This window comes from Papio anubis, chromosome 6 (assembly GCF_008728515.1).
Source record: "Papio anubis isolate 15944 chromosome 6, Panubis1.0, whole genome shotgun sequence".
Classification (NCBI taxonomy): Eukaryota; Metazoa; Chordata; class Mammalia; order Primates; family Cercopithecidae; genus Papio; species Papio anubis.
In genome coordinates, this window is record NC_044981.1 from 110,706,422 (window position 1) to 110,732,570 (window position 26,149).

The window sequence follows — 26,149 nt, forward strand, 5'->3', positions numbered from 1 at the left end:
GTAAATTATGTCCTCACGTCCTTCATGTCTTGGCTCAAATGTATGTTAAACAGCCTAAAAACAAAATTGGTGTTTTATTCCAAAAACTTATTAAAGAATTCTTCCTATATTTAAATTTATCCAATTATATCTTTTCATGTAACACTTCTCCAAGTGTATCCCAAAGAATACTATAAAAGCAATCATACTAGTTGTTTTTTAAAGGGTTGCATGATCAAAAAGCTTGGAAAAAATTGGGGTAAATAAGTTAATAAAGGTTTTTCTAATACAAACTTCCCAAAGGCTTTAATGTGCTAATCTGCACTGTAAATCTCTTAAGAAGCACAAAATTTGCAGCATTTTTCTAAACTTATTTGAACTTTTGCAATGGAGCATCTTGTGGAATTCATTTAGAAAATACTACTTGCTATATACCTGTTTAAACATAAGTCCTTTGCTCATTTAAACATAGAGTGACAGCAAAGCATGAAGGCAAAAGAGGGAATATTAAAGTATAGTACTTACTGGCTATGCAGATGATCCTAAACTTATTTAACCTCTCTGGGCCTCAATTTTCTTACCTTAGGAAATGAAGTTCATGATACTTGTTTCAGCAGGCAGATTGCACAGTTTGAATAAAATGCTAGAGGTAGAACACTCAGCATATTGCCAGACACATGATAAGGGAAAAGTAAATGGTAGATATAGAAAATTAGCAACTTAATTTATCACCTTGTAACCTTACACTGACCAAAAAAAAAAAAAAAAAAAAAAAAAAAGGAGCCAATAGATTACCCAGATCATAAAATTTCATAATACTCTGCCCTTTCTTTATTATTATCAAGCACTAAGTTTTGACCTTGCATTCTGTCTGAAAGCTGCTAGTTTAGTCATGTAGCTAGTTGAATCATGTTTCTAAACAGACTAGTATCCTAAGTCAAATATTCCTGCCCTTTCAAACCTTAAAGGAAAATACATAAATATACTCAGTTGCTAACGTGAGCATCTTCCTATCTCAGTAGCTCAGTAGTAGGGAGAAATCTACTATAATTTTCTGTGGCTCCTTTACAACTCTTTTCTCTACTGGTTAATGAAAAGGTAAGAAAGGTTCATAAAACAAAATTTTCCTAGTGATCTAAGGGAAGATCACCATATTAATCTGCTCGCCAATTAAGTTTTCACATGAAAGTGAATTGTAGAGATAGTATGAAAACACTTCTGAGAAAGTTTTCAGTTGCATTCATCCAAAGCATTACCCTTTGAACTCCCCAGTCAAAAAGCAGTTTACCTGCCCCAGCACCTCCTGAGTCCTCCAATCTTTTCTCCCTTACTGGGCTCCAAGCACAATGGACTCCAGTGATTCTCCATTCTCTCAGAAATGCTCCCACCTTAAGGCTTAGCACTGGCTCTTTCTTCTGCCTGGAAATTCCTTCCTTGGATAGCGACTGTCTCACTTCCTCATGTCCTTCATGTCCTGGCTCAAATGTTCTCAGGAAGGCTTATCTTGACAGTATTCTTGCACCCTTCCTCCACACCCACACAGCCAATCTGCCTTGCCTGGCTCGACCTTTGCTCTTTCCTGTAGCATTTACCACCTTTTGACACCTAGACCCACTTAAGTTTATTGTTAATCATCTGCCTGCCTCCACCACAAGATGTAAATTCTAGACCACAAGGTGTAAACTCTACACCGCAAGATGTAAACAATGGCAAGATGTTGGTCTAGGTTGTTTACTGATGGAGCTGAGCATCCAGAACACTACTTTGACATAGTAAAAGCTCAGTATTTTTTTGGTTGAATGGATACTATAAATTGGATTGTATCTAGATTGCAGATGAAGGCAGAGCTTGATGAAAGGGACGTGATGAAGGGAAGAATGAGGAACTACCAAGATTGGGGTGCTTTTCTTCTTTCCTCACCTCCAACTGATTTAGGGTGTTTCTCCCACTCCCTAAGAAGTGGAGGAAGAAAAGAACAGCTAAGATAAGAGAGAAGAGGGGAGTGTAATGGTAAGAGGAGAAAGAGAAAAGGTACAGCCACAAATGGGCACTCATCTGAAAACAGGGAGAACAAAGTTGAAAGTTTCCAACCGGACTCTGAGCAGCATTCCACTCTGCCCTGCTCTCCTTTTCCCTTGCTGAAATTGAAACTAACTAAAAGATATTTTTAAGGCCTAATAAAACTGCATGATTTAAACAGACATCACTAATTGTCAGCAAACAACAAGGATTTTCTGGGGCACCATAACCTATTTTTCAGTCATTTAGATAGTAAAACCACTCCTTCACCTCTATATTCAGCCCATTGTCAAGGACAGATGTGATTTCTTTTTATCCCAGTCCTTGTATAATTTTTCACACTAATATAATATTTTAGTAAAAAGTGGAAAGGGAAAAATCTCATGCGTGGTTTCAAAATGAGAAGCCCAACTCCTTGGTCACCAAAAATAATTCATTATTTAATTAACTTGCCAAGACTTCTTATTTGCTTAGTAAATGTTAGTCTCTGTGCCTGTGCTGAAGCATTAAAATGGTAAGTTGTGACTCTTGGTTATAATTTAGTGCAGTGTTTTTCACTTATGTTCCTTCTCCAGAGAGAACCTTCCAGATGTGGTTGACTTCCTCAAGACAATTTCTTATTACTAATTCATAGACAAGAAGGTATATCTTTTGTATATTCTCACCAAACAAGATTTTTAATTGAATTTTATTTTCCCATTTTATATTTTGAATAGACTTTCATATATTTTTCAAATACAAAGCGTTATACCATTTTGTCACAATGTTTTCGTTCACTTATTCATTCATTCATCAGATGTCTATTGAGTGCTACTAGATGCTGGCTAGGTGATACGGTTAAAATGGTGAGGAATAAGGAAAATATTGTCTTAAATTGTATGTGTAACACCAACAAAGAGCTCCTCCACACTCCCCAGCACCTTTGCTCCTTGAGAATTACTAATTTAGTATAACATATAAATTTAGTATTGAATTCCATCTAAAACTCTTGTGTATATGATTTTTCAAAACACAGTTATTCCTATTCTCATTCTTAAATTTTATTAATTCAATCAGTTATCCAATTCAATTATCTAATTCTTAAATTTAATTTCTTCTTATTATAAAAATCATACATGATTAATATGGAAAATTTGGAAAATATAAAAAAGTGGAAGAAGCAAAGATGTTTCATTCATAACCCTACCACCAGGGTCAACCAATAATAATGGTTTAAGACATTTTTTCCTTCCAGTTTTATTCCTTTTGCTGAATTAGCTTTACACTAAAAAGAAACATAGCAAGAAAGCCAATATGAAGAAAATTAATCCTATGGAAAAACCTAACACAAGATCTAAATAATGTAGGAATGTATCATGTACTTGGATTACAAGATACTATCGCAAAACTGTCAAATCATTAGGACATACCTATAACTTCATTACAACCATAAACCAACTATGCTTTACTCTTACTTGTTTATAGTCTTTTTTAATAAAGCTGAAGAAAATTAATTTAAAATAAATGTGGAAGACTGAAGGTTGAAAACCAGACCAAGGGGCAAGATGGCCAAATAGGAACAGCTCCAGTCTGCAGCTCCCAGTGAGATCAATGCAGAAGACAGGTGATTTCTGCATTTCCAACTGAGGTACTCAGCTCATCTCACTGGGACTGGTTAGACAGTGGGTGCAGCCCACGGAGGGCGAGCCGAAGCAGGGTGGGGCATTGCCTTACCCGGGAAGCCCAAGGAGTCAGGGAACTCCCTCCCCTAACCAAGGGAAGCCCGTGAGGGACTGTGCCCTAAGGAACAGTGCACTCTGGCCCAGATACTACTCTTTTCCCATGGTCTTTGCAACCCACAAACCAGGAGATTCCCTTGGGTGCAGACCAGGAGATTCCCTTGGGTGCCTACACCTCCAAGGCCTTGGGTTTCAAGCAAAAACTGGGCAGCCATTTGGTCAGACACTGAGCTAGCTGCAGGATTTTTTGGTTTTCATACCCCAGTGGCTCCTGGAATGCCAGCGAGAGAGAACCATTCACTCCCCAGGAAAGGGGACTGAAGCCAGGGAGCCAAATGGTCTAGCTCAGTGGATCCCACCCCCACAGAGCTCAGCAAGCTAAGATACATGAGCGTGAAATTCTTGTTGCCAGCACAGCAGTCTGAACTTGACCTGGGACACTCAAGCTTTGTCGGGGGAGGGGCGTCCACCATTACTGAGGCTTGAGTAGGCAGTTTTCCCCTCACGGTGTAAACAAAGCCATCAGGAAGTTCGAACTCAGCAAAACCACTGTAGCCAGACTGTCTCTCTAGATTCCTGCTCACTGGGAAGGGCATCTCGAAAGAAAGGCAGCAGTCCCAGTCAGGGGCTTATAGATAAAACTCCCATCTCCCTGGGACAGGGCACCTGGGGGAAGGGACAGCTGTGAGCACAACTTCACCAGATTTAAACATTCCTGCCTGCTGGCTCTGAAGAGAGCAATGGATCCCCCAGCACAACATTTGAGCTCTGCTAAGGGACAGACTACCTGCTCAAGTGGGTCCCAGACTCCCATGCCTCCTGACTGGGAGACACCTTCCAGCAGGGGTGGACAGACACCTCATACTGGAGAGCTCTGGCTGGCATCTGGCAGGTGCCCCTCTGGGACAAAGCTTCCAGGGGAAGGAATAGGCAGCAATCTTTGCTGTTTTGCAGTCTCCGTTAGTGATACCCAGGCAAACGGGGTCTGGAGTAGACCTCCAGCAAACTCCAGCAGACCTGCAGTAGAGGGGCCTGACTGTTAGAAGAAAAACTAACAAACAGAAAGGAATAGCATTAACATCAACAAAAAGGACATCCACACAGAAACCCCATCCAAAGGTCACCAACATCAAAGACCAAAGGTAGATAAATCCACAAAGATGAGGAAAAACCAGTGCAAAAAGGCTAACAATTCCAAAAACCAGAACACCTTTTCTCCTCCAAAGGATGACAACTCCTCGCCAGCAAGGGAACAAAACTGGATGGAGAATAAGTTTGATGAGTTGACAGAAGTAGGCTTCAGAAGGTGGGTAATAACAAACTCCTCTGAGCTGAAGAAGCATGTTCTAACCCAAGGCAAGGAAGCTAAGAACCTTGAAAAAAGGATAGAGGAATTGCTAACTACAATAACAAGTTTAGAGAAGAACATAAATGACCTGAAACGATGGAACTGAAAAACACAGCACAAGAACTTTATGAAGCATACACAAGTATCAATAACTGAATCAATTAATCAGAAGAAAGGATATCAGAGATTGAAGATCAACTTAATGAAATAAAGCATGAAGACAAGGTTAGAGAAAAAAGAGTGAAAAGGAATGAACAAAGCCTCCAAGAAATATGGGACTATGTGAAAAGACCAAACCTACATTTGATTGATGTACCTGAAAGTGACAGAGAGAATGGAACCAAGTTGGAAAACACTCTTCAGGATATCATCCAGGAGAATTTCCCCAACCCAAGACAGGCCAACATTCAAATTCAGGAAATACAGAGAACATCACAAAGATACTCCTCGAGAACAGCAACCCCAAGACACATAATCATCAGATTCACCAAGGTTGAAATGCAGGAAAAAATGTTAAGTGCAGCCAGAGAGAAAGGTCATGTTACCCACAAAAGGAAATCCATCAGACTAACAGCAGATCTCTCTGCAGAAACCTTGCAAGCCAGAAGAGAGTGGGAGTCAATATTCAACATTCTTAAAGAAGAGAATTTTTAACCCAGAATTTCATATCCAGCCAAACTAAGCTTCACAAGTGAAAGAGAAATAAGATCCTTTACAGACAAGCAAATGCTGATTTTGTCACCACCAGGCCTACCTTGCAAGAACTCCTAAAAGAAGCACTAAATATGGAAAGGTAAAACCGGTACCAGCCACTGCAAAAACATACCAAATTGTAAAGAATATCAACACTATGAAGAAACTGCACCAACTAATGGGCAAAATAACCAGCTAGCATCATAATGGCAGGATCAAATTCACACATAACAATATTAATCTTAAATGTAAATGGATTAAATGCCCCAATTAAAAGACACAGACTGGCAAACTGGATAGAGTCAAGACCCATTGGTGTGCTGTATTCAAGAGACCCATATCACATGCAAAGACACACATAGGCTCAAAATAAAGGAATGGAGGAAGATTTACCAAGCAAATGGAAAACAAAAAAAAAGCAGGGGTTGCAATCCTAGTCTCCGATAAAATAGACTTTAAACCAACAAAGATCAAGAAAGACAAAGAAGGGGATTACATAATGGTAAAGGAATCAATGCAACAAGAAGAGCTAACTATCCTAAATATATATGCACCCAATATAGCAGCACCCAGATTCATAAAGCAATTTCTTAGAGACGTACAAAGAGACTTAGACTCCCACACAATAATAGTGGGAGACTTTAACACCCCACTGTCAATATTAGACAGATCAATGAGACAGAAAATTAACAAGGATATTCAGGACTTGTACTCACCTCTGGACCAAGCAGACCTAATAGACATTTACAGAACTCTCCACTCCAAATCAACAGAATATACATTCTTCTTAGCACCACATCACACTTATTCTAAAACTGACCACATAATTGGAAGTAAAACACTCCTCAGCAAATGCAAAAAAAAACAGAAATCATAACAAACCGTCTGTCAGACCACACTGCAATCAAATTAGAACTCAGGATTAAGAAACTCACCCAAAACCACACAACTATGTGGAAACTAAACAACCTTCTCCTGAATGACTACTGGGTAAACAACAAAATTAAGGCAGAAATAAATAAGTTATTTGAAACCAATAAGAACAAAGACACAATATACCAGAATCTCTGGGACACAGCTAAAGCAGTGTTTAGAGGGAAATTTATAGCACTAAATGCCCACAAGAGAAAGCAGGAAAGATCTCAAATTGACACTCTAACATCACAATGAGAAGAACTAGAGAAGCAAGAGGAAACAAATTCAAAAGCTAGCTGAAGATAAGAAATAACTAAGATCAGAGCAGAACTGAAGAAGATACAGACACAAAAAAACTTCAAAAAAATCAGTGAACCTAGGAGCTGGTTTTTTGAAAAGATTAACAAAACAAACAGACAAACAGAGAGCTAAATCATGAGTGAACTTCCATTCACAATTGCTACAAAGAGAATAAAATACGTAGGAATACAACTTACAAGGGAAGTGAAGGACCTCTTCAAGGAGAACTATAAACCACTGTTCAAGGAAATAAGAGAAGACACAAAGAAATGGAAAAACATTCCATGCTCTTGGATAGGAAGAATCAATATCGTGAAAATGGCCATACTACCCAAAGTAATTAATAGATTCAATGCTATCCCCATCAAGCTACCATTGACTTTCTTCACAGAATTAGAAAAAACTACTTTAAATTTCATATGGAACCAAAAAGAACCAAATTTCACATAGAACCAAAAAAGAGCCCATATAGCCAAGAAAATCCTAAGCAAAAAGAAAGCTGGAGGGATGATGCTACCTAACTTCAAACTATACTACAAGACTACAGTAACAAAAACAGCATAGTACTGGTACCAAAACAGATATATAGACCAATGGAACAGAACAGAGGCCTCAGAAATAATGCCACACATTACAACCATCTGATCTTTGGCAAATCTGACAAAAACAAGCAATGGGGAAAGGATTCCCTATTTAATAAATGGTGTTGGGAAAACTGGCTAGCCATATGCAGAAAACTGAAACTGGATCCCTTCCTTGCACCTTATACAAGAATTAACTCAAGATTAAAAACTTAAATGTAAGAACCAAAACCATAAAAACCCTAGAAGAAAACCAAGGCAATACCATTTAGGACACAAGCACGGACAAAGACTTAATGACTAAAACATCAAAAGCAATGGCAACAAAAGGCAAAATTGACAAATGCAATCTAAGTAAACTAAAGAGCTCCTGCACAGTAAAAGAAATTATCATCAGAATTAACAGGCAACCTACAGAATGGGAGAAAATTTTTGTAATCTTTCCATCTGACAAAGGGCTAATATCCAGAATCTACAAGGAACTTAAACAAATTTACAAGAAAACAAAAAAACAACCCCATCAAAAAGTGGGTGAAGGATATGAACAGACACTTCTCAAAGGAAGACATTTGTGCGGCCAACAAACATATGAAAAAAAGCTCATCATCACTGGTCATTAGAGAAATGCAAATCAAAACCACAAACAGATACCATCTCATACCAGTTAGAATGGTGATCATTAAAAAGTCGGGAAACAACAGATGCTGGGGAGGATGTGGAGAAATAGGAATGCTTTTACACTGTTGGTGGGAGTGTAAATTAGTTCAACCATTGTGGAAGACAGTGTGGTGATTCCTCAAGGATCTAGAACTAGAAATACCATTTGACCCAGCAATCCCATTAGTAGGTATATACCCAAAGGATTATAAATCATTCTACTCTAAAGACACATGCACATGTATGTTTATTGCTGCACTATTCACAATAGCAAAGACTTGGAACCAACCCAAATGTCCATCAATGATAGACTGGATAAAGAAAATGTGGCACATATACACCATGGAATACTATGCAGCCATAAAAAATGATGAGTTCATGTCCTTTGTAGGAACATGGATGCAGCTGGAAACCATCATTCTCAGCAAACTAACATAGGAACATCAAACCAAACACCACACTCATAAGTGGGAGTTGAACAATGAGAACATATGGACACAGGGAGGGGAACATCACACACCAGGGCCTGTCAGGGGGTGGGGAGCTAGGGGAGGGATAGCATTATGAGAAATACCTAATATAGATGACGGGTTGATGGGTGCAGCAAACCACCATAGCATGTTTATACCTATACTGTAACAAACCTGAACGTTCTGCACATGTATCACAGAACTCAAAGTGTAATAATTTTTTTAAAAATTCAATTTACCATAATTTTATTGACCTTTTCTTTATAGAAATTTTTGCTTTTGTGGTCAAAAAGTGGTCAACTCTTGGCAATTTCATATGGTTCGAGCTAATATTTTGGAGCTATGTTGCTGATGGTTGTTGGTTCAGGTTTGTCACATTTTTCTGATATATTGTGTGATAAACATTTTTTACTTTAAAGTCTATTTCACCTGCCATTTAAATGGTTAGAGCATCTTTATTTTGATCAGTATTTTTAAAATGTAATCCACATATCTTTCTTCTGATTAAATCCTATTTGGACTGAAAAAAAAAAGGAAAACTAGGTCAGTATTATAAATAATATTAATGAGTGGGGAGCATCAAACTTGCCAAATGTTAAAATGGACTATACAGCTATTATAATCAAAGCAATATGTCTCAGGCCTGGCAACAAATAAATAGATTAGTGGATTAGAGAAAAGAATTTTTAAAATTGATGCTAATGTAATTTAATTTATTGGAGAAAAGATTATTTAAGATGTGATGTTCAAACAATTGGTTCTTTATATAAAAAGAGATGCAGTTGAGCCTTCCACTTTTATATAAAAAAATTCCAGATGTAAAAAACACTAAATGTTAAAAATAATAAAATAAAAAATAGAAATTTTTAGAAGAAAATTTTAGAAAATAGGAGGTGGGAAGACTTTTTGAAGATAGATAGGAAATTCAGAATATGTATAGGAAGAAAAATTTTATTTCATACAATTATTTTTTAATTTTGTAGCAGAAAATTACAAAAGTAAAATCAAAGGAGAAATTATTGATGGGGTAAGATTTAGCAATTCACTGACCAAAAAAAAAAAAAAACTACAGAAAAAATGCTCAGCATCACTATAATCATCAGAAAATGGAAATTAAAACCGCAATGAGATATCATCTCACATCTGTTAGAATGGCTGTTATGAAAATGACAAAAGATTAAAAGTGTTAGCAAGGATGGGGAGTAAAGAGAACCTTTGCACACTCTTGGTGGGAAAGTATGTTAGTACAGCCGCTATGGAAAACAGTATGGAGTAATCACACAATTACCGAATGATTCAGCAGTCCCACTACTGGGTATATGCCCAAAGGGAATGTCTTCAGTATATCAAAGCCATATCTGCACTCCCATATTTATTATAGCATTATGCATAATAGTTAAGAAGCAGAATCAATCTAAGTATCCATCAACAGATGAATGGATAAAGAAAATATGGTATATGTTCACAGTGGAATACCATTCAGACTTAAAAATAGAGAAAAATATTGTCATTTGCAACAACATGGATGAACCTAGAGCACATTATGAGCACATTATATTAAGCGAAATAAGCCAGGCACAGAAAGACAAATACCAAATGACCTCATTATATGTAGAATCTAAAAACGTTGATCTCATAGATGTAGAGAGTAGAATGGTGGTTACCAGGGCTGGGGCAGTGGCGGGCAGATGGGTGGGAGGCAAGGGTTGGAAAGACGTTGGCCAAAGGATGCAAAACTTCAGTTAAATGGGAAGAGTAAGTGTAAGGATCCATTGTACAACATGGTGACTATAGTTAATAACAATATATTATAGTCTTGAAAAATGCTGAGAGGTTTTAAGTGTTCTCACCACAAAAATGATAACTTCATGAGGTAATGCATATGTTAATTAGCTATATTTAGCCATTCCACAATGTGTGTATATATATATCTCGATATGATATATTGAGATATACGTATATCTCAAAATATCATATTATACACAATAAATACATACAACTTTATCTGCCAAGTTTTAAAATCTATAATATTCAAAGAACTTTTACAAATTTTTGATAAGAGAAAAGCAACTATATAAGGGAGAAATAGGTCAAGGATATCCATTGGTAATTGACAGATAAGAAAATCCGAAGGAACAACAATAATGTGAAAAGATGCTTAAGCTCATTAGAAGTCAAGAAAATGAAAAGAAAATTAACAATGCTTACTCATTAGATCAGCAAGGATTAGAAAGCAGGGAAATAGGAGTACTAGTGAGGAAAATGATGCTCTCAAACATCACTAGTGGGACTGTGATTTGCTATATTATTTTTAGAAAATAATATGAAAAAACCATAAAAATGTAAAGATACACGTGCCTTTTAAACCAGCAATTCTACTCCTGGGACTTAAACACCATAAAAATAAAACCCCCAATTACTAAGAGTATGTATCTAAGAATATTTGTAATGACAGCACTTTTTTATATGTTGAAAACTTTTCACAACAGAGTATCGGTTGAAAGCAGATTACTTGAATAAATTATAGTAAATTCATGCTGCACGCAACTACTGAAAAGAATGAGATAGAGCTATAAGATTTATCAGAATCTTTAAGATATATTGCAAAGTGAGAAAACCAAGATACAGAGTAATACACACACACGTATATATTATGTATATAACCTTATCCCACAATTTATGATAAAGAGGGACCATTGCCCTGAAAATCAGTGCATGTGTAAATATTGGGTTGAGTGAGCATGGAGCAAAGAATAGAGGATACACATCAACCTGTATTTATTGGTTTCTCTGAAGGGGTACAGAACAAGAAAAGAGAAAGGAAAAAGGGAGGAAAAAAAAAACCCAAAATCTCTGTAACATAATAGAAAATATGCATTGCACAATAACAAGAGAAAATGTAAAAAATAAAATTCTATCTGTTAAATTAATGGAAATTACCTATTATATTTAATAATAGAATAAGTTCATAGACAAGGACTACAAGGGGCATAGCCAAATAAAATCATGATTTGATTTCTAGATGTGATTTTGAAAATTTTTGCTTGGAATTTTTAAATAGAACTTCTACAATATGATCAAGTTTTAAAAGGAAGTAAAAAAAAAAAAATCTGTCAATACTTCTTAAGGACTTTATAAAGAACTTTGCCCCTTGACATTCTATTTCCACTTTTTGGAATTACTCTTAAGGAAATAAACAGATGTGGACCACAATCCTTGTTAAAACACGTAAGTAGTGTAAATAAATTCTAATGTTAAATAAAATCTACAACATACAACAACATTTCAATTTGCAAAATATATACCTGTGTGTGTATCTATTTTATGCATATATTTTATGTATAAATATAATGTGTATATATACATATATACAATAGATATTACAAATGGAAATTGTGTGGTATCTTGGATTTTTATTAATTATATTGTGGGAATATTTTCTGTTTTTTAATTTTCATATATACTCAAATATGTATACCTATACACATACATATTGCTAACAAAAAGATGAAACGAAAATGTACTAAAATATTGTTAGTGATTATAGCTGATGAGAATAAGTGATTTACATATGTCTTAATGCTTATCTCTTTTCTAAACTTGCTGAAATTAATATGCATTCAATATGCAAAATGCAATAATCATTTTAAATGGAAGCATAAGAAAGCTAGTGATTTCATTTTGAAATGAACATTGGCATTTCTAGTCAATTCTACATGTTCAGAGGCATAGCCTGCCTCCAGTGCTCCTTCAACATTAGAGCTTTGTGCTAGACGCTCAGTAACCTCAACACACAGCTTACATCCCCTGGATAAAGTTCGAAGCACAGCCCTCTAGATTAGCAAACTATCCTGCCAGTATCATATAAACCCTGGAACACTACAAATCCTCACGTTTTGAGGACAAATCCTTCCAGTAGGCAGCTCTCAGAGAGGCAACACAGAAAGCCTTCCTATGACTCCTAACCAGTAAAGCTGTTTCTTTTATTTTACCTCTACTGAATAGCAGTCATGATTGATTTCTTCAGGTTTCCAGGTAGAACAGATTTCTATAGTTTGGTCTAAAGTCTTAACACTGGAAACACTTCCTCCATGTTTTCTCTGATTTCTCCTCCTGAGTGGAAAGGATATCAGCTGAAACCCTAGGCAAGGGCAGGCTGTGGGAAGGCAAGCGAGGCTGCTGGGGTGACCTGGTGTGCTTTCATGGCACAGCAAGGAAAACCAATAAGCTTTGCTCTTATCCCAGAAAACCCACCCTGAAAGGACCTGACTGGCCAACAAGGTAAACAACAGCCCTGTGGAGCATGCTTCTTCCCTCCCACCTCCCTCCTGCCCTGCCCTGGGATGGCCTTGTGCTTCCTGGTTGAGGCAAATAAGAATGCCTGCTACCTCTTCTTCCCATGGCCCAGTAGGATTGAAGAAAGATAAACAGAAACAGCAGTGGATCACTTTGAAGCACATTAGTCAATCTCTCCTGTTGCCAAAGTAAGTTGAAGAAATGGGTCTTTCATGTTGGAGCTGAGGCAAACTCACAAAACTATGAAGAGCTTTTCAATACTCAACTAGTAACAGAACATTATTTCCACTTTGATGAGCAGTAATATATTATTGAAATAGTTGCCAAAGCAATGGCTGAATGTTGCAATAGGAAGAAAATGCAAACATCTGTATGTGCATGCAGGGTCTTAGGTCTTAGCTGATTCCAGCTCCTGGTGTCTGGCTTTCTCTGGCATCATGGAACCCAAAAGTCCAAATAATTAAGATTTTTCACTTGTCGTTGTACACACACAGCTTCAGACTGCACAGAAAATTCTGGTACCTCTTATTTGATATTATGTGTCAGGCCAACAATATGACACACAGAAAACTGCTATAATCAACTATGTGACCTTATTATGCAGACAGACCAAAATAAATGGAAGAAACCAGCTGAATCTTTTAGACCCAATCTACCATAATCAAAGCGTGTACTAAGGCTCCTCTTAGCAACACACCCAGACTGATAAATTAATAAAACAAGTCCCTTCCTTTTGCCACCTGACATAAAGGCAGGAATTACAATAAACAATACTGGAATATATTTACTGGGTTGCAATTTACTTAGAGACAAGATTAAAGCAACAAGATAAAGTCAAAACTGAGAAAAATCACAGCAGATAGGTACCTGTAAGAATGGAAATACAGCAGAGAAGTAATTTGTCCCAAATAGAGAATGAGGAGACATAATGGCAGCTTATTCATTAGTGGAAATGAACACATATTATTATATTGTAGTCAGTTCTTGATTATTCATGTGTGATTTACCAATTTTTTGGCTTATCCTTCTCTCTGCAAGCCTTTGTACATCTGAGTCATCTCTTTCCATCGTTTCCATCATCTTTTCCGTCTTTAGTTCATATGTGTTTAGAAACCCCCAAAATAATGATGTAGATCATTAATCCATATCAAACTTAACTAGGAAAGCAAAACTGATGGCATGGCTATTATACTGGTCAAAGGATCCTTTCACCTCTCCAGTTTGGTACCAAATCTGATGACACATTTTCACTAGTGGAAGAGAAGTCAGCATGGGAACTGAGCTTGATAAATAAAATTACTAGTCAGCTAATCCTAGCCTGTTGTCTTTCTGCTAAGTAAAAGTGTTCTAGATACGTATAATCTGTCAGCTCTATTAAGCATCATTTATAGGCAGGAAAAATGTGCTTTTATGATGATCAGAGTCCCCATATCTCTCACACAATGGGGATACAAATATCATTTCACAGTGGAAATCTGAGTTCCTCATTCAATGGATGACAAGCTTCCTATGGGAAGAGATCCTTCCTTTTTATACTGCTTCTGTATTTCCTTCAGGATCTAAGCCCTCTGCCTGCATACATAACCTCGAAACCCATATTTACAGGGACCAAGATCTTGAGTTATTGTCCTAAGTTCAACTCCCGTCATATCATTACCAGCTGGGTAGTCTTTAGCAAATTACTTGATTTTTCTAAGCCTTAGTTCGCTTTCCTAGAAAGTGGGTTTAATGAAACCTGCTCCTAGAGCTGTTGTAATGACTGAATAAACTGTTTTCTATAAAGCACCATGGAGAGCAGAAAATAATCTGGTGGATAAACGAATAGGTATCACAACTGTCATTCTACAAACCACTTGACTGAGCTCACTGACTCCAGACATGACTAAGTAGACCATAAAAGAAATGGAACTTTTATGTTTTAAGTTAAGAATTGACTTTTGTGGCCAGGGGCGTTGGCTCATGCCTGTAATCCCAACAGTTTGGGAGGCCGAGGCAGGTGGATCACCTGAGGTCAGGAGTTCAGGAGCAGCCTGGTCAACGTGGTGAAATCCCATCTCTACTGAAAATACAAAAATTAGCCGGACATGGTGGCGGGCGCCTGTAATCCCAGCTACTCAGGAGGCTGAGGCAGGAGAATCGCTTGAACCCGGGAGGCGGAGGTTGCAGTGAGCTGAGATTGCACCACTGCACTTCACCCTGGGTGACACAGTGAGACTCAGTCTCCAAAAAAAAAAAAAAAAAAATAGACTTTTGTAATTTGAGTGTTGGATCTTAAAAAAAATGAAACAGTGGGAGTGGAGAAAACCCCATGTGTGGCTTCTACACTAACCTATCAACATACATTTTACATCTTTTACTTTTTAGCCCTTAGAATCTTTCTACTCAAGACCAAATTTTAATATTAATAGAGCCAAATATATTTGATTATGGGAGAACCACTGATGTTCAGTGTTGTTTATGAATTGGAAGGGCAGCAAAAATGAAGGAGAATTATTCTGGTGACCAACCTAAGTGACACAGTTACTCAGGCAGATGCACAATGACATCTAGAATCCAAACAGTTTGCTTCAGGTCTCTTTCAAAGTCTCAGCAACGGCACCTTAGACCCTTCTGGAATCATCGGTTTTGAATCTAAGACTTCAAAGTGGGAAAAGCAATGCAAGACTACTCAGGGACTGACATGTGTAGAAACAAAAAGAGAGAAAGGGAGGTGCATGCTGAAAATGGTATGAGATCCATACCCCCAGTGACTTGCACTGGTTCTCCTACTTTGTTCAACCTCAGCTAGATGCAAGACTCATTTATATATTAAAATCTTTTTTTCCCCTCCTTCTTCACTATCTCTCCCTGCTGCCCAAAAGATGAATCGAACTCACTGCATCAAGCTGGCAAAGAGTTACAAGGCACCTTCTACTTGGAAGTAAGAAGCTAGAGCAGCTCACCCATGAACATTTCCGTGATTCACAGGAGAGCTCATTGACAGCTGCTCAGACTCTGAGCAGAGAGATTAGAACTAGAACTGTTTAAAATTCCTAAGCCAGAGGAGTTTCGCGGGGCAGGGTGCTTCCAAACAGCCTGCAGTAAGCCATGCCCTTGCAGACAAGGCTCTGGGGGTTCCACATGCACCTCCAGCCTCAGAAGACTGGCCTGACCAGTCTTGCAGCACTTTTGAGGACAGTAGCTAAGCCTGGAACTGGTGACTTTATTTACCATTTTTGGTTAGTCACTAAGTAAAGTCTTTGCCTAGAAACCTTCATTTCCTATGCAGTAGGGTAGAAAAGGTCCAGTTAAAAATTTTCCTGAAATACTTCACCAAACAGGCCAGTTCTACAATTAGGAAATTACCACGCTGAGTAATAGTTGCCAGTCTGGTTTTTAGTGAAGTCAGGTTTAGTCCACTGGCATCTCAAGCTGATTGGCAGACAGACCTAGGTCCTACACCCAACCCCTCCCTTGCAATTTGGGCAGGTTATATTTTTAAAAGTCCAGACTTCCTGTGCTTTTGAACATTTTGAAGGCTAGGGTAGTATTCACAAATCAGGGGTGCATTTAATCTTTCCTATCACGTGGCTGCTACTGGATTTGCAAAATGCTACATAGATACACAGTCCCTCAAGTTGACTTCTAGGCAATGGTGACAATTTGCACTTTCATTGTAATAGAGGCATGACTTTTCAAGAGGTTTGTGAACTAGTTTTAAAATGTTCTATGGAGGAAATGAGAAATGGACTTGACAGTAAGTTATTTTATCTTAATTTTAAATAAAAAATAATGTCATTACTTGGTGACCACAAGTGGTAAGGCTTTTCTTTTCCCTTGTGAAACTGCTACCTGTTGCTTTGAATAATTAAATTCAATAGAAATGTTTCTTAATGATTGAGAAGGTTAGAATTATGTCTATTTTCAGGTAGGTCACTGAATATATAAAGTCTATATTCTGAAGATGTTCTCCTATTTTAGGGTTAAATTAAATGCACACTCACATTATGCTTCCTATTAGCACCACTCAACTGGCAAGAGGAGAAGGAGGTTGTGAAATTCAAATCAAGAAATGTTTTCACTTGCTGGAAACTATGGTAAAGCTCTGAGGGAAAAAGAATGAAATAAAAACTCCTTCTTAAGAAAAAAAAAAAAAAAAACTTGGGTTTTCCGTACTTAGAGTGGACTACGGAGTATGTGAATAAATTGGTTAACCTCTCTGATAATATGCAAAGAAACCTCACCCACACAGTAGGCGTCGGGGATTTTTTTAAACGGTGGTAGTGCATAGATTGTATCCTTAATTTCAACCTAAGCAACACACGTAGAGTGCACATCAGATAGTAGGTGTACTGCTAAGCGCCTGACAATACATACTTGATCATGAAAGAAATTAAATGAAAAATCGTTCTCCAAACTGATGACCAAATTAGATCCTACGAATTCATGGACAAAGTCGGGAGAGAGAAAGAGGAAACTAGTATGTTCACACATACCTCAATGACGGTTCAAAGTTCAGATTAAAATCTACATCCTTTTTCAAGAAGCGCCGTGCTGCTATTTGCTACTGCAGTTCCGGAGAACGTGAAGAGATCTTTGCGCTTACTCCTTCCTAGTTTTCTTCTCCCTTTTGTTTTTTTTAACAGAGAAGGAAAGGGAGAGGTGAATGACTTCTACAGATTTCCTTAATTAAAGCTAGTTTGATTCCCCACTTAAGTGAAATGAGGCTGTAAAAAGAAAAGTAGTCTCACTTATCAATAGGCACTGAAGAATCAATGTTTGGCTTACCTGTTCAGATCAAATTCCTTGATTACATTATTTCACAAAGCTGAGTAGGGCTTAAGCTAGTTACTGTTGACGCCACTGGCAAGCATTTCTTCATTTATGTACAGGCCATAATCCACTACACCAACTCAGGCCCATGGGATGACTTCCATTTCTTCTATTTTTTTTGAGACGTAGTTTCGCTCTTGCTACCCAGACTGGAGTGCAAGGCAATGGTGCAGTCTCAGCTCACTGCAACCTCCGCCTCCTGGGTTCAAGCAATTCTTCTGCCTCAGCCTCCCAAGTACCTGGGACTACAGGCACACACCACCACGCCTGCCAGCTAATTTTTTATCTTTTTAGTAGAGACGGAGTTTCACCATGTTGGCAGGGTTGGTCTCGAACTCCTGACTTCAGGTGATCCACCCGCCTCAGCCTCTCAAAGTGCTGGGATTACAGATGACTTCCATTTCTATAGATCCATTTTACCATTAGAAATTAAAAAAAAAAAAAAAATCTCCCAACCCACAGTATCTCAAATCACATGTGCAGCAGCAGAACAAAACCTGCTGTGGCTGTGGTAGGTATGATTTCACCACGAAGATTCAGACGTTGTTACATGGTCAAAAAAGTAGTCACCACACAGAGCAAGTGAGAAATTGAGCAATGCAACTTAATACAGCTTCTCCCTATTGCTTATAAAACAACATTCTTAATTTTTACTTGTATGTAAAATTCTTCTGAATTTTTCCTTTATTGTAAATTATTTCAGTAGACTCCCTTGGGGTGCTTTAAGAATATTCCATGGGGCATGTTTTTACTGTGGGTCATCAGCTAAGCTATTGGAAAAAGGCCCTGGGTTTTTTTGGTTTGTTTTTAAAATGTTGTATAACAGCTTTAAATGTACAAGACATGATAGAGTGAGGGGGAAAAACTTGTTAAATTTTTAGCTTTGTTTTTCCATCTGAAATATTAGTATGCCTGGGTTTTTGTTTTTGTTTTTTTCCTAATTCCAAGCAACAGTGAACCTAATTTACAATTTTTTTCTCAAAAAAAAAAAAAGAAAAGGAAAGTTTAACATTGTATTAGGGAGGCTTCAGAATTAGCAGGTGCACTCCGACAGATTTACAGGGGACAGTGGACAGATAGCTATGTTTTAGGAGTGGGAAACGTCTGCTCAAAGTAGGTAGTTTATGGTTTCCATATCAAATAGAAGAAAAAAGTACCACACTGGTCCTGAGACTTTGGTAGTTGTGTTTTTAGAAAATCAAAATGCACCCAAATTCTATTCTAGGGGACTTGTATATTTCATTGCTACGTTCTACTAAAGTTAAGGAGATACAGAAATTGCTCCATGAGGAAATGATAAAGGTCAGAGGTTCAGAATTTTAAGGGGAAAATTCATAAGCATGCGTTATGGAGGGAAAAGAAGGCTAATTAAATATAACACTGAACTAAACTATAAAAAAGACCTGTTTTCTCCATGTAAGTCAGATTATATGGGCTTCCTCCACCACTTCAACCCACTAATCTAAAGTAATGAAATGCAATCCCTGGAAGTACTCAGAATTAGACATGTAACAGATAATAATAGAGATTTGAAGAAATTTTGCACAAACATGCAACAACCTTAGTAATGAACTCTTTTTTTTTTTTTTTTTTTTTCACTCTAGTCTTTTAGTCTTGCTCTAAATAACCACATGAAGTAAGGAATTGGCTGTTATTCAGTAAATCTGGACTGTGGACACTGACCAAATGGCTTGACATTCTACCTCCACCCCTTATCCTATTTTCAGTCCACATTTTCCCTCCATGGTGACTTTCTGGTTATATATTATCTGGTTTGGCCGTCTCCACTGCCCACTTCAGATAATTGCTCAATTCTCAACTTGGCTTCTTGCTGGGTAGGCCTGACCTAAGAGAATGGATGAAGAAAGAGCCAGCATTTTTCTTTGATCTCTCAGAACTCAGGATTCCATTATATAATCTACCATAAATCTTGGTAGTCAAGATTGACACCAACATTGAAACTTGCCATAATATGACACTCCTCATTGATTCATTATGTATTCTGACATTTCCTAATTAACACGAACTCAATACTGCAGTCTGTCAGTGATAAGAAATTTTTCTTAGTTGCCTTCTCAGTATTTTTGAGGGTTGCCTTGATTAATTTTTCTCTTCTGCTATCTAAGCTTCATATGCCAAATGTTCTAACTGGCTATCTGCCTCTAAGGTTTAAGCTCACAGATGTTTCCTTGTGACCACAGAAAATACTACTCCACTGAGAATAGGTTTGATAAATAAAATTGGCAATAAATTTAGAACCAAAGAGCTGGATAAAGAAGTCAAGTGCAACCCATGCTTTCCACACTTTTGTAAATCTACAAACTTGTCTAGTGTACCCAGTGGTAGTAGATTCTAGGAATCCCATCAACAAAGTAAAGCCTTAAATAATCCCAAAACCTCCTTCTATGTAGCAGTACAAATCTTTTCTCCTACTAAACATTACCATGGCTTCTAACAAGTAGAGAATTGGCACAACAAATTTCGCTTCCATTCCAAGTGCAGAGGGAGGAGTAAAATGGACAGAATCCAAATGGCGAGAAAGAAGTGAAGAAAGGACCCTGCAGAGCCCAGATAGGAATAATACGTGAACTCTTCTAAGTGATTAATACCACCACTACATTAATACTGCTTGTGCAACACGAATGCTGTAGCAAGCAGGAGACCTTTCCTTTCTGCTTTTTTCCCTTTCCTAGAAAACATTTTCCTAGGAGTCTTTCCCTCCACAAATGACATGTGAAGGAGCTATGTGCTTGATTGGTGAAGACTGAGTGATCTGGAGGAATAGGACCGTCAAACAGACAAGAGCAGTGTTCTTCCTGCTGAATGTTATCATGTCACCCTCTCCTGGTACTTCCCTGCTCAAACTTCAAAGCCCAGGCATTTCCACCATGGAACATTCTCAGGAGTGTAGCATCATCATTTGAGATTTACTGTAACTGAAGTGAAATTGTTTAGTGGGTTTGGCCTTTTTCCCTCCCAACTCTGCCCCTAGTAGCTCCTTGCCTTTTCTTTTTAAATTGTTGCCCTAGCCTTTTAGTTCCCCTTGGAAGAGAAGGAAAAAGAGGAAATCAGAAAGGACACTCGTCCTCCTTCCCTCTACCCACAAATCACAGAGTTCAGCTTTTCCATTCCCATAACTATAAAGCATTTTAGGCAACTGCGGGAGAGATCTCAGTTTTCCTTTCCAAACAGAGTTCTAAATCAGTGCAATGAAAACACGTCTGCCTTTTATTCCCAGCACAGATGCCCATGGGTTTGGTTGTGCTTATACTGTCAGTATCTTAAGTCACTATTTTTTTTTTTTTTTTTAGACAAAGTCTTGCTGTGTTGCCCAGTCTGGAATGCAGTGTGCAGTGGCACTATGTTAGCTCACTGCAGCCTGGATCTCCTGGGCTCAAGTCATTCTCTCACCTCAGCCTTTCAAGTAGCTGGGACTACAGACGTGCACCACCACAACCAGCTAATTTTTGTATTTTTTATAGAGATGGAGTTTCACCAGGTTGCCCAGACTGGTCTCAAAATCCTGAGCAAAAGCAATTCACCCACCTCAGCCTCTCAAAGTGCTAGCATTACAGGTGTGAGCCACCGGGCTTAAATGCTCTGTCGCCCAGGCTGGAGTGCGGTGGCACGATCTCAGCTCACTGCAACCTCCACCTCCCAGGTTCAAGTGATTCTCTTGCCTCAGCCTCCCTAGTAGCTGGGACTACAGGTGCATGCCACCACACTGGGCTAATTTTTTATTTTTAGTAGAGACGGGGTTTCACCATGTTGGCCAGGCTGGTCTCAAATGCCTGATCTCAGGTGATCTGCCCTCCTCGGCCTCCCAAAGTGCTGGGATTACAGGTGTGAGCCACCACGCCCAGCCCTTAAATCACTATTCTAAGAGAAGGTTGCTGAAGGCAAAAGCTATAGAATCATAAAATACTACAGCTGCAGAGACCATACATTTCCCCTAGTCCAAAGATTCCATCCATTTTGTGAGGGAAATGAGGTGTTAAAAATAAGACTTATTCAGTACCCAACATAAAGTAGCTATTTAATAAATATAAAAAGTTCTGCTGGACACGGTGGCAAAAGCCTGTAATCCCATCACTTTGGGAGGCTGAGACGGGCGGATCACGAGGTCAGGAGATCAAGACCATCCTGGCTAACACAGTGAAACCGCGTCTCTACTAAAAAAATACAGAAAACTAGCCGGGCGAGGTGGCGGGCGCCTGTAGTCCCAGCTACTCGGGAGGCTGAGGCAGGAGAATGGCGTGAACTCGGGAGGCGGAGCTTGCAGTGAGCTGAGATCCAGCCACTGCACTCCAACCTGGGCGACACAGCAAGACTCCGTCTCAAAAAAAAAAAGAAGTTCTAATGGTCTGAATCCTAATCTCATAGAAATATGATCATTTTCTTCTGAATCTATATCTTGTCCAAAGAAAATAATTTTACTACAAAAATATTCCAAGTAAATAGCATTTTACACATATGAGGCATGCTGCCTTTTAAAGTTCTATCACTTAGTCTTCATCGTATCGCTAGCGTAATGTTTTGATGGAAGTCTGGTAGTTGTTATGCCCATTTTACAGTTGGGAAGACGGGGCACCAAGCTTGCAGCTTTTCGCTGTGCCCATCAGTGGCATAGTCCCATCTTTTGACTCTCAATACACTTCTTTCTCCACCAGTCATTTCTGAAACAAAATCCTTACAACCATAAACAATCATGATTTCAAAAAGCAAGTCCTAAAAGATGTTTTAAATGGTGTGACACCTCTCTTGAACTATTTCTATCACCTAAAATTGATGTACCCACTCTTCATCTGAAAACTTCAATCCACACAGTATTTTTCTAAGATTAAGTCATTATTTCATTCCAATCCTACACCAACATCTTTAATGCCTACAAGACAAAGTCCAAGCTCCTTAATAGGACATCTGACTCTCCACTTCCAAATTACCTCCTACCACCACCCTGCACTTTTCTTAACTATGTTTCTGTCAGACTGATGGTTTCCCAAAACCTTCTCCCCTATGCCTTTCATTATGCGCCTCCTTTTCCTTGTATCTTCCCGTGTAAACATTACCTATCCTTTAAGGTCATGATCAAGAGTCATTTCCTACCCAAAGCTATCCCTAACCATCCTGCACCGACCCAGAAATACCTTCTTCTCTTTATGCTTTCTCACCATGGTGCTCATCACTCTGCAAGCACTCTTCACATTCTGCTCTGCTGAATTGTATTAGTTGACGTTATGGCTTTAGGCACATATTATAGTGCACTACTATGTAATAGTCCTATATCATATTTTGCACCTTACTGATCATACCTGATAGAGATTGTCTAGGGATCAAGGAACATGTCAGGCTCAATCTCACACTACAATTATGTGCCAAACACCAGTGTGTACCAGGCACTTCCCAAGGCACAGGGTGCAATCCTAAATAACCCCATCTATGCACCTGAGGCACTTTTAATTTTTATTTATTTATTTATTATTTATTTATTATTTATTTATTTGAGATGGAGTCTCTCTGTGTCACCCAGGCTGCAGTGCAGTGGTGTTATCTCAGCTCACTGCAACCTCCACCTCCCAGGTTCAAGTGAATCTCCTGCCTCAGCCTCCCAAGTAGCTGGGATTACAGGCATGCACCACCATGTCCGGCTAATTTTTTGTATTTTTAGTAGAGACAGGGTTTCACCATGATGGCCAGGCTGGTCTCAATCACCTGGCCTCAAGTGATTCACTGGCCTCAGCCTCCCAAAATGCTGGGATTACAGGCATGAGCCACCACGCCCAGCCCTGAGGCACTTTTAATCTAGCTGGGAATAGAGACTCTAGGACAGGCCATAATAAACCACAGCAAGGCCCTTGTCAATATTACTCATTTCTTAAATAAAATTAGAAAAAGAATTTAACAATATGAGTTAAATTAAACTATTCATATATTGGATTCTAAGTAACATTAATCTTTAAATGTTCTTTCGGAAAACTTGACGCAGGTAGGTACAAAATCTTAAATTTTGTAAATTTTCTAAAATTTGGAATTTCACAATAAGGAATTTCCAAAATTGCTTATTGGAAAGGAAGAGCAATTTATGTCTTTATTTGTCACATAGTTTTAAGGTGAAAGATACTAAAACAGATACTATATGTGATGCTATTATCTTTATTAAGCACCTTTCTTTACATGGTTTTAAGCAAATAAATTCTGACCAGTTATTGCATCTAATAAATAATTATTAGAATACAAAAGCCAAATTTCTTCTGTCAGATACACTCAAATTTTCTTGTGGATTTTTTGGTGTCCTTAGTAATATTCCGAAAGGGACTATTCCAATGAGACCATTTCTATGAACAGCAGAGGAAAGAAGGATCTCAAAACTGCAGATCATCCATTTGCAAAAGGACCTTGATGGCTTCCTCTGAACCAATCTAGGAAGCACGTGTGTTTAGGGAGCTGAGTTGCTGGTCATTTTGACAAGGAAACAGTTGAGAAAAGAAATGTCTAGAAGCCAGTGGTACTCTTCTATTCCGGCAAATGTCAGGAACCTCAGCAAGTCTACTCACACTAAGCTCTCTAGGACTGTCAACTTGTTGGGGCCTGTCTCTTCCTCCTTGTGATTGGCCTGTGTGTTGTCTTCCAGGCAGCAAGAAAGGAGAACTGAAAGACTGCCCATGTTATACTCATTCTTAGCAGGAAAACCCAAAAAATTGAGAGTGGGTGGCAGCTTTAAATAGGAGACTAAAGCCAGATGAAGTTCTTAAAGGCTGTGCTTAGGGAAACCAAGCTCCAGGTATGCATTCAACAAGGATCTTGATGGGTTTTACAACAGATAAAAACCAGAGCGAGGGAAGCTCCTAACCACTTGTCTTCTCAAAAGAAATCAGAGAACATCCCCGAATACTGGAGGGGTGCCCCCGAAAAAGGATTACCACCATACCCCCAAAACCCCATCCATCCTGCTGCCGTACTCTCTTACATTCCAGCTTTGCCACATGCCAGGAAGGCCCAGACTCCCCACCCACACTTCCACCCCTGCACATTTTCTGTTTTTGAGAAGCATAAACTAATCTGCCCCTCATATCTATCTCATAGTACTACAGCCAGGTGAACCCTCATTCACTTGGTGGGAAGATTTTACATGTAACTAAGTAATAATTTATGCATTGCATATAACAACTTGCTTTATTTTCTTTTTTTTCTTTTTTTTTTTTTTTTTTAGATGCAGTTTCATCTTGTTGCCCAGGTGGGAGTGCAATGGCGCAATCTTGGCTCACTGCAACCTCCACTTCCCAGGTTCAAGTGATTCTCCTGCCTCAGTCTCCCAAGTAGCTGAGATTACAGGCCCATGCCAACATACCCAGCTAATTTTTGTATTTTTAGTAGAGACAGGTTTCACCATATTGGCCAGGTTGGTCACGAACTCTTGACCTCAGGTTATCCACCCACCTCAGCCCCCCAAAGTGCTGGGATTTCAGGCCTGAGCCACGGAGCCTGGCCACAACTTGCATTTTATAAAAGTGAGCTTTGTACAAAACTCTCTTACACGCATTACTTTATGTAATCCTCATGAAGAGCCACAAAACTTCTGTGACTCAGATGTAATTATTCCCATTTTACAGATGAAGATACTGAGGCTAAGAGAGGGTGGAATATTATCTCCCATCAGCCCCAGATGCTCAACTTGCTTTCCCAAGGCCAAATTCTTATTGATTACAAACTTTAAAAGTTAATACTGTCTCAAGTAATGGCTAAAAGCATGAGCTTTGGAATTCGATGAGTTTATCTTCAAGTCCTAGGGCTGTCACCTTTGAAGCTGTGTAATATTGGGCATGTTACCTAGCTTTGCAAAGCCTTGGTTTCCTCATTTGTACAACAGGAATCATAACATTGTTCACTACCTGGGGTTGCTGTGAGAATCACACGTGATAATACTATAAAAAGCATTGCACAAAGTAAGAGCCCCCCTCCAACCTTAGGTGCTACTATAGTTGTTATTATTACCACCTCATGGGCATATATTATGGGGCCAGTGAGGGAGAGACTATCTCAGGTCTTTGGTATCACACTGAATTAGAACATCAGCATGCAGCCTGGTGTGGTGGCTCACATCTGTAATCCTAGCATTTTAGGAGGCCAAGGCGAGTGGATCACTTGAGGTCAGGAGTTTGAGACCAGCCTCACCAACATGGTAAAACCCTGTCTCTACTAAAAATATGAAAATTAGCCGGGCATGGTGGCACATGCCTGTAATCCCAGCTACTCTGGAGGCTGAGGCAGGAGAATTGCTTGAACCTGGGAGGTAGAGGTTGCAGTGAGCTGAGATCACGCCACTGCACTCCAGCCTGGGCGAAAGAGCGAGACTCCGCCTCA

The 26,149-nt window shown here is 38.7% G+C and overlaps 1 protein-coding gene across 5 annotated transcripts in view; it reads right to left on the reverse strand.

Moving 5' to 3' along the window:
- The window catches only part of ESR1 (estrogen receptor 1), a 447,068-nt gene that overhangs the window by 381,709 nt on the left and 39,210 nt on the right, over positions 1-26,149 (reverse strand). For 4 of the 5 annotated variants that reach the window (XM_009205860.4, XM_017957417.3, XM_017957418.3 and 1 more), the window contains exon 2: positions 17,452-17,582. The gene's annotated coding sequence lies outside the window, so the exon portion shown is untranslated. Of the gene's footprint in view, positions 1-1,267; positions 3,590-17,451; positions 17,583-26,149 lie in introns of those variants that run through there. The other variant, XM_017957422.3, reaches the window with a different exon arrangement.